Genomic DNA, 7,710 nt, shown 5'->3' with positions numbered 1-7,710 from the left:
TTTGCAAATGAGAATAATTCATTTCTTTCTTCCCAACGCTCATGCCTTTGTTATTCTTTCTTGTTTTACTGCATTCACTGGGAACCTAGTTTAATGCTGAATAAAGGCTGTGTGTGATGGAAGGCAAAAAATAAAATAAAATAAAATTGCTCAAAAAGTAAAAATGTGGGCTCTGGCTGGGTAACTCACTTGGCTAGAGCATCGTCCCAACACGCCAAGGTTGTGGGTTCGATTCCCCAGTCAGGGCACAAACAAGAGTTAACCAATGAATGCATCAATAAGTGGAACAACAAATTGAAGTGTCTCTCTCTCCCTTCCTCCCTCTCTCTAAAAAAATCAATCAATAATTTTTTTTTTAAAAGTGGGATGCTGAGAAGGGCAGGGAAGGACCCTCCTAACAGTGAGGTCCAGATGTGACAAAGCGTTGACAAATAACCCAAGTAAAAAATGGGCAGAGAGCCTGAATAGACATTCTTGCAAAAGGGACATACAGGTGGCCAATGGACATATGAAAAAATGCTCAACGTCACTAATCATCAGGGATACGCAAATTAAAGCCACAATGAGACATCACCTCACACCTGTCAGAATGGCCACCGTCAATAAATCAATAAACAACAAGTGTTGTCGAGGATGTGGAGGAAAGGGAACCATCGTGCCCTGTTGGTGGGAATACAGATTGGTGCAACCACTGTGGAAAACAGTATGGAAGTTCCTCGGAAAATTAAGAATAGAACTACTTTATGACTCAGCAATTCCTCTTCTGGGTATTTATCCAAAGAAATCCAAAACACTAATTTGAAAAGATATAAGCACCCCTACGTTCATTACAGCATTGTTTACCATCACCAAGGTGTGGAAGCAGCCCAAGTGCCCATCAGTAGACGAGTGAATGAGGAAAACGTACATATGGCCAATGGAATATTACCTGGCCATGAAAAGAAGGCAGTCGTCCCATCTGGACACCACGGATGGACACAAAGGGTGCTATGCCAAGAGGAAAGTCAGAGAGAGACAAACACTGCTTGCTCTCACTTATATTGGGCGTCTAAGAAAGTCAAGCCCGTGGAAAGAGAGCGCAGAACAGCGGTTCCGGGGCTGGGGCGGGAGGCGGGGATGGTGTTGGTTAAAGGGCACCAACGTTCAGCTCTAAGAGCAGCGAGTGCTGGGCGTCTAATGTGGCAAACGTAGCGGCCACCCTGTGTTGTGTCCTCGAAATTTGCCGAGAGTAAATCCTCAGTGTTCTCATCACAAGAAGAGGAAAGGTAACTAGGTGAGAGGATGCAGGTGTTAATTAGCTTGACTGCAGTGACCACTTCATGATGTACATGGATATCTAACCATCACGTTCTACACCTTAAACACATACAATCTCTTTTGCTTGGTTGACTTTATGCTTTCATTTGACTGCTGGGTTAACTTCACCAACTACACTCTTCCCTGTTGTAACCGTGTTGCAGAGGAGGTGGGAATGGAAGCCAAAACAGATGATTTGGGGGGCAGGGAGGCCATGTTTTTTATAGGGGCAATTTCATGGGGTGTTGTGCCTTGTGAGTTGACGGCGAACAGAAGGCAGAAGATTTTCCGCATTATTCCAGGATGGGAGCCCCCAAACCGCCCTCTGCCCCATGCTGTTCCATCTGCAGGCAGCCCACAGGGCCCTTGGCCCAGGCTTTGCCCCTGAACAGAAAAAAGCAGGACTGTGGGCTGGGGGCAGCCTCCCATAGGCCCAGTGCTGAGCTTTCCAGCCTTGGGTCTTTGCTGAGCCACGCACAAGGGAGCACGATCAGACCCTTCACTTTCAAGAACTGCTCCAGTCGGGGGCTCAGTCCTGTCCTTCGGATGCTTCTCCTTATCCCTCCTGCTCTAAAATCCTCTGAGGCATTTCCATCACAGTTGCCTCCATTGTTCGTGCCTTTAAGATGTCTTTAATCTGATGTGGAAGGGGTGCCTCACAGCAATACAGGATGCTGTTCTCTGCAGCACTATCCTCCGGGTTCCCAGCGAGGCAAGGATACGGTTTTGAAGTGGGGAGGTCATCTTTGGGTCAGCAGGGAAGACAGGTTTGCAGCGGAGCCCCTGCAGCTTCTTTGGGCTCAGGCGTGGGCAGATCCAGATGAAGCGGTTGTTGCCCAGAATCCCTGAGGCACCGCCAGGCAAGCCATGGAAGTGAGTCTTCTGCCATGTCACCAGGAAAGGAGACCTGGACCAAAACGGCCTGACCTAGTTTTCCGTGTCTCAGACTCCTCGCGTGCAGGGAGACGGCTAGGTCAGAGAGCGCTGCCTGGACCTCAGCGTGGATCCGGTCCCTCCTCTGCAAAACCCCTCTCGTCACTGGCTCACCTTCCTGGGGTTGGCCCCCACCTTCCCCCCTTTTGTTGGACTTCTATGATTCTCCCCTCAGGATGATGCCGGCTTCGCCATCACATCCGGTCTGCAAAGCATTCACACAGGTCAGCTTGTTTTCTCTCTCCACGGAGCCAGTCACAGACGCGCATTTCTCTTCCCCCATATAAGTTCCACGGCCCCCCGCGAAGCCTGTGTCCGTGGTGATAGTGTCACCGGCACCAAGCGAGTCTTGGCCTTGAGGCACAGGCTCTCACCCAGACGCTTGCCAGTGGGGAGAAGCCTCGTTTGCATTGCCACCTCGGTGCCAACGAGTACACACAAGTGCAGTTTTCCTGGGTCGGTCATACCTCAATAAAGCTGGAAAAAAAGAACGCGGAACGTGTTTGCTTCTAGAAAGGTAAATCGGTGGAGTAAGTGAAATGGTGAGTTGGGACAGATTCTTTAGTATGTCCATCTGAATTGTATAAATTAAATTGTACACAAACCTGGCAAAGGCCCATTTTAAAACTATGCAGAAAAAATAAACGATGCCATTCAATGGTTTTTAGTACATCCACAGAATTGTGCAGCCATCCGTACTGTTAATTCTACAACTTCCTCCTCAGCCCCCCAAACAGTCCCAATCAGTAGTTCCCCCTTCCCCCTCCCCTTGCCCCCGACAACCACTGACCCGCTTCCTGTCTCTGTCCTGGACATGTCACATACACGGAATCACACACGGTGTGGTCTTCTGTGTCTGGCATCTCTCACTGAGCGTCGTATGTTCAACGTCCATCGCGTGGTGGCAAGTGTCAGCGCTTCGCCCCTTTTCGTGGCTGAGTGATGCTCCACTGCGTGGAGGGACCACGTTGTGTTTGTCCCTTCACCCATCGACGGACATGTGGGTTGTGTCCACCTTTTAGCCGATGTGGATTGTGCTGCTGTGAATTGTGCATTGTGAACACACGTGTATAAATTGTCGTATGTACATGCATTTTCAGTTCTCATCTTCGTTTCCAACTAGGAGGGAATTGCTGAGTCACACAGTAATCACCTGTTTGACCTTTTGAGAAATGGCCTGAGCAGCAGCTTTGTCATTCTGCATGGCCCATCCAGGGCATGGGGAGGGTGAGGCAGCTGCCTTTTTGCTGCTCCCTGGGGAAGAACCCTGCTCGTGCCAATGACTTATTGATGAGAGCAGCTCGGTGGGACCAGGAGAACTTTCCACGGGTTCCTGTTGTAAATAGAGCTGGTGCACAGTGGGGAGGATCCGGCCTCCACCCTTTCTGCTGGCTCCAGATGAGGGAGCCTCACTTCAGATTCTGCCTGTGGCATTTTGCAGCCACCTGGAATCAAGAGAGGGGTGTGGTCAGGGCTGACTTGCCCCTAAGCTGCCAGCCAATTTTCAGTTGTTTTGTGAAGAATTAATTGTGAAGACCCCAGATATTTAATACCCAGAAGGGCTGGGCACTGATGACCCAGTGTGGGCACAGTTTCCGACTGCTCACTTCCCAGCACCCACTGTTCTGGGGAACCCAGAAGTGGACAGGGATGGGGCACAGGTCCTCAGAAGCCCCTGTGGGTAGCTATGTCCTCGTTCTTCACCACATATTTACACAAATTATTGACCTGTGAGGCAGCCAGCCAGAGGGGACAAGACATAAATAGTGGCCTTCCCATCCATTACACTTGGCAGGAAATGAGGTTTTATAACTTGAAATTGAGGATTTCACGCCAAACCTGCAGATTTGTTAGAAATACCCTAATGTGGGCCAGGGTGGGTGTCTTCCAGAAACATCCCTTCCTGGCTTCTTCTCAGATCAAGAGTGCAGAATGGGTGCTGCCCCAGGTGACCCAGGACAAGTCAGGGGCTTCCGGGAACCTCGGTCTCTTTACCTGTGAATGAAGCCAATCTCATTTTCTCTGTCCTCTACGTGGAAAAGCCGATACTACTGCTGGCAGACTGTCTCCTCAATGACTCATCTGCTGAGCTTCCTTGCCTATAAAATTTAGTTCTAATTAAAACATTCACTATTTCATTTTAAACAATTTGGTTTGTCCAAATATGCCATTAGGAGAGTCAAAAGGCAAAGCATAGGCTGGGAGAAGCTATTTGCACTACATAATACAACAAAGAACTGGGGTCTAGCATATGTAAAGAACACTCACAAATCAATGAAAGAAATCAGCCAACCCAAGTTAAGAAAATGGGCCAAGGACTCGAAAGGGCAGGTCCTGAGAAAGGACGCCCAACAGCCGTAAGTGTGTACTTGACAGCACAAGTCAGTCCACAGGGAAGTGCAGGTCGCAACCCAGAAAGGGGCCACTGCAACATGAGAACAGCTAAAACCCCCAAGATGAGTCGCGCCAAGGGCCTGCCCAGGGGGATCCCTGATGTCACGGATAAGAATGCAGAGGCGGTGCTCCTTTACAGGGAGGCAGCCACCTTCGGAAAGTTACGGAACTGTCTTCTTTTAATTGAGATGTAATTGCATCCCATAAAAATCCACTACTTTATTTATTTATTTATTTTTAAAGAGGAAATACTTTATTTTATTTTTTAAAGATTTCATTTATTTATTTTTAGAGAGAGGGAAAGAGAGGGAGAAAGAGAGGGGCAGAAACATTAATACATGGTTGCTTCTCACACAACCCCCACTGGGGACCCAGCCCACAACCCAGGCATGTGCCCTAACTGGGAATCGAACCATGATCCTTTGGTTCACAGGCTGGCTCTCACTCCACTGAGCCACACCAGCCAGGGAAAAAAATCCACTATTTTAAAGTGGACTATCCAGTGTTTTTAGTACACTCACAGACTTGTGCAACCCTCACCACTGTCTAATTCCAGAACACTTTCGTCACCTCACGAAGGAAGCTCCTGCCCACAAGCTGTCACCCCCCAACTCAGCAAGTCCCAAGCAGGAAACCAATGCAGGAAAAGTAGTTTGCAGGGGCCGGACTGGAAGAAAATTACACGTTCTGTTTGGAGTATAAATACAAAAATGTACATTTAAGTCTAAAGTAGTGCCATGAGTTTTAATACACATACTGTTTAAAATATCCACAAATTTTCAACTACTATAATGTTCTAGGGGGTAAATTCATTAAAATGTGCTTAAATTCATTAAAATGTAAGAGGGTGTACATTTTCCTCTGTGGAACATAGCTCCGTGGGCTCTGTCCACTGCCACTCCCCTCTTTGTTGTCCCCAGGAGCCCAGGGGCGTTTTGTGGGGCTGGGGCTCTGGGGCTGTGTTTTCTCCAGTCCGGGCACGCAGGGGCTCTGGGGACCCTCTGCCAGGGAGAGGAATGGGAACTTGCAAGAAGCAGTGGGCAGGCTTCTACGCCTGGTGGAACAGGCGCCGCATTGCTGGTGTTTTGCTGCCCTCTTGTGGCAGTATGCAGTTGCTCTTCTCAGTCTCGGTCCCTGGTTGTCTGGTGAGGACAGATTTACTCGGTCAATAGTAACCGGAAACAACATTTATTCAGCCCTAATTGTGCGCCAGGTGCCTGGTAACCCTCATAACGCCCCCGAGGGTCAATAAGGCTGGGAGAGGAGTGGGCGGTGATGATGGACACCTGAGCCAGTGAACCGGGAAGCCCAACCAGGGAACCCATGAGTTCCATGTGAGACGTTTGGCAGGCACTCACAACCCCATCACTCTGCAAAAAACCACTGTAACCACCGACTTAGTCTATTCTCGTGCCCACAAAGGCCCTGTCTCCAAGTGACATCACATTCTGAAGTTCCAGGTGAATATGAGTTTGTGGGAACCCTGTTTAACACAAGACAGAAACTGCCTTTGCAAAGCAGGGTTCAGGGGCCCTGCAAACAGGCTCAGATCTCGGGCCCAGTTTTTACCCCATGTCAGGTCCTGCTGGGAAGATACCTGGAGTTGGAGAGGCTAATGGCAAAGGAAGATTTATTTTTAAAGAAACAGCTCTCACAAGGCCATCACTCATTTTTATCCAATTATAGTTTCTTCGCTGCTCTTGTGCCAGAAACATGTAGGATAGCGACAGGTGCTCTCCCTAACGGATCCACTTGGAGCCCGCCAGCAGTGAGGTTGGGAGGGCCCTCAGGGGCCCCCCGGCCTGTCTGATGAGTGGATGCTGTTCTACCCCGGCCCGGTGCAGCTCCATAACACCTCGCGCAGCCTGGTCAGAGAGTGGGGACTTCAAAGAGAAGAGAGAAATCTAGGTTTTTAAAACTTCCTGCTTTTTAACTGTTGGCAAATTCTTTTAAAGAAAACAAGGTAAAACACTGGTGACTAAGAGAAGTCTGTGTTTTGAAAGCCTCCCGTGTGAGACCTCAAGGGCGAGGAATTTTCAGTCACCCCATTTCATTGGCCTGTCAGTCCTGTGGGCGAAGGGGTCACCTCCCCTTTATTGATAGAGAAATTGAGGTTCAGAAGGAGGAAATGGCTGGTTAACTTAAGACAACCCGAAGAATAGGAGCTGGGGATGAGATTCGAACCCAATTCAACCCACCAGAGCCCTTGCCCTAAACCCCACTTAGGTCCTCCCAAAAAGGCCGGAATTCTGAGGTGGCCTCAGGATTCCTGTTCCCGTGTACAAACCCTGTTTAATGCCCCTGAGTGTGAGCTGGACGTTATTTGTAGGTGGAGGGCTTTTTCAGGTGTAATTAGTGTTCCCAAATCAGTTGACTCTGAGTTGATTCAAAGGGAGATTATGCTGGGTGGGCCTGGCCTAATCAGGCAAGACTTGTAAAGATCTGAGGAGCACAAACAGCTCTGAGTGAGCTGCTCATGGAGGGGAGCCATGTAGCAAGGAGGAGGCAACAAGAAAACCGGGAGCCCAAGGACCATGCATCCAGAAGGGACTGACTTTGGGGCCATTTATTCCCTGCCTTTTCTCCACAAACATGCCTCATCCACCTGCAATGGCAAAGAGTAGGGGCTCTGCCATCACCTCCATGTCCCTGTATCCAGCTCCCTCCGGGCCTCTGCGGTCTATCCTCCCCAAAACCACCAGAGGGCGTGTGTGAGCACCTAGTCTGCTTCGCCCACTGGCTCCCAGGTCCCTCCGAGTAAAAGCACAAGTCCCACTGTGCTCACGGGACCCTGCACGACCTGCCTCCTCCATCCTCTCTTTGCCCTCATCTCCCCTTCATTCCGCTCCAACCACACAGTTCTCCCTGCTGTTCCCCCAACAGGCCAAGCTCCGTCCAGCCTCATGGCCTGAGCGTGTGCTGTGCCCGCTTCCTGGTTACGTTTCTCTGCTCATTCTTTCACCCAATTCTGGCCTCTCTCAAACGTCATCTCTTCCAAGAGGTCTCCCCGAGCACCCTGGCTCAGGAAGCTGCCTTGTCCCTTGCTACATTCCGTTCCTGGTTACAGTTTTCATTGCCTTGTGTCAC

The 7,710-nt window shown here is 49.7% G+C and overlaps 1 pseudogene; it reads right to left on the bottom strand.

The window, feature by feature from the left end:
* Positions 1-1,852: 1,852 nt before the first annotated feature.
* Positions 1,853-2,640, bottom strand: LOC112312289 (exosome complex component RRP4 pseudogene; annotated as a pseudogene).
* Between the last annotated feature and the right edge of the window lie 5,070 nt (positions 2,641-7,710).

This window comes from Desmodus rotundus, chromosome 9 (assembly GCF_022682495.2).
Source record: "Desmodus rotundus isolate HL8 chromosome 9, HLdesRot8A.1, whole genome shotgun sequence".
Lineage (NCBI taxonomy): Eukaryota > Metazoa > Chordata > Mammalia > Chiroptera > Phyllostomidae > Desmodus > Desmodus rotundus.
This window is presented reverse-complemented; position numbering and strand designations above follow the sequence as displayed.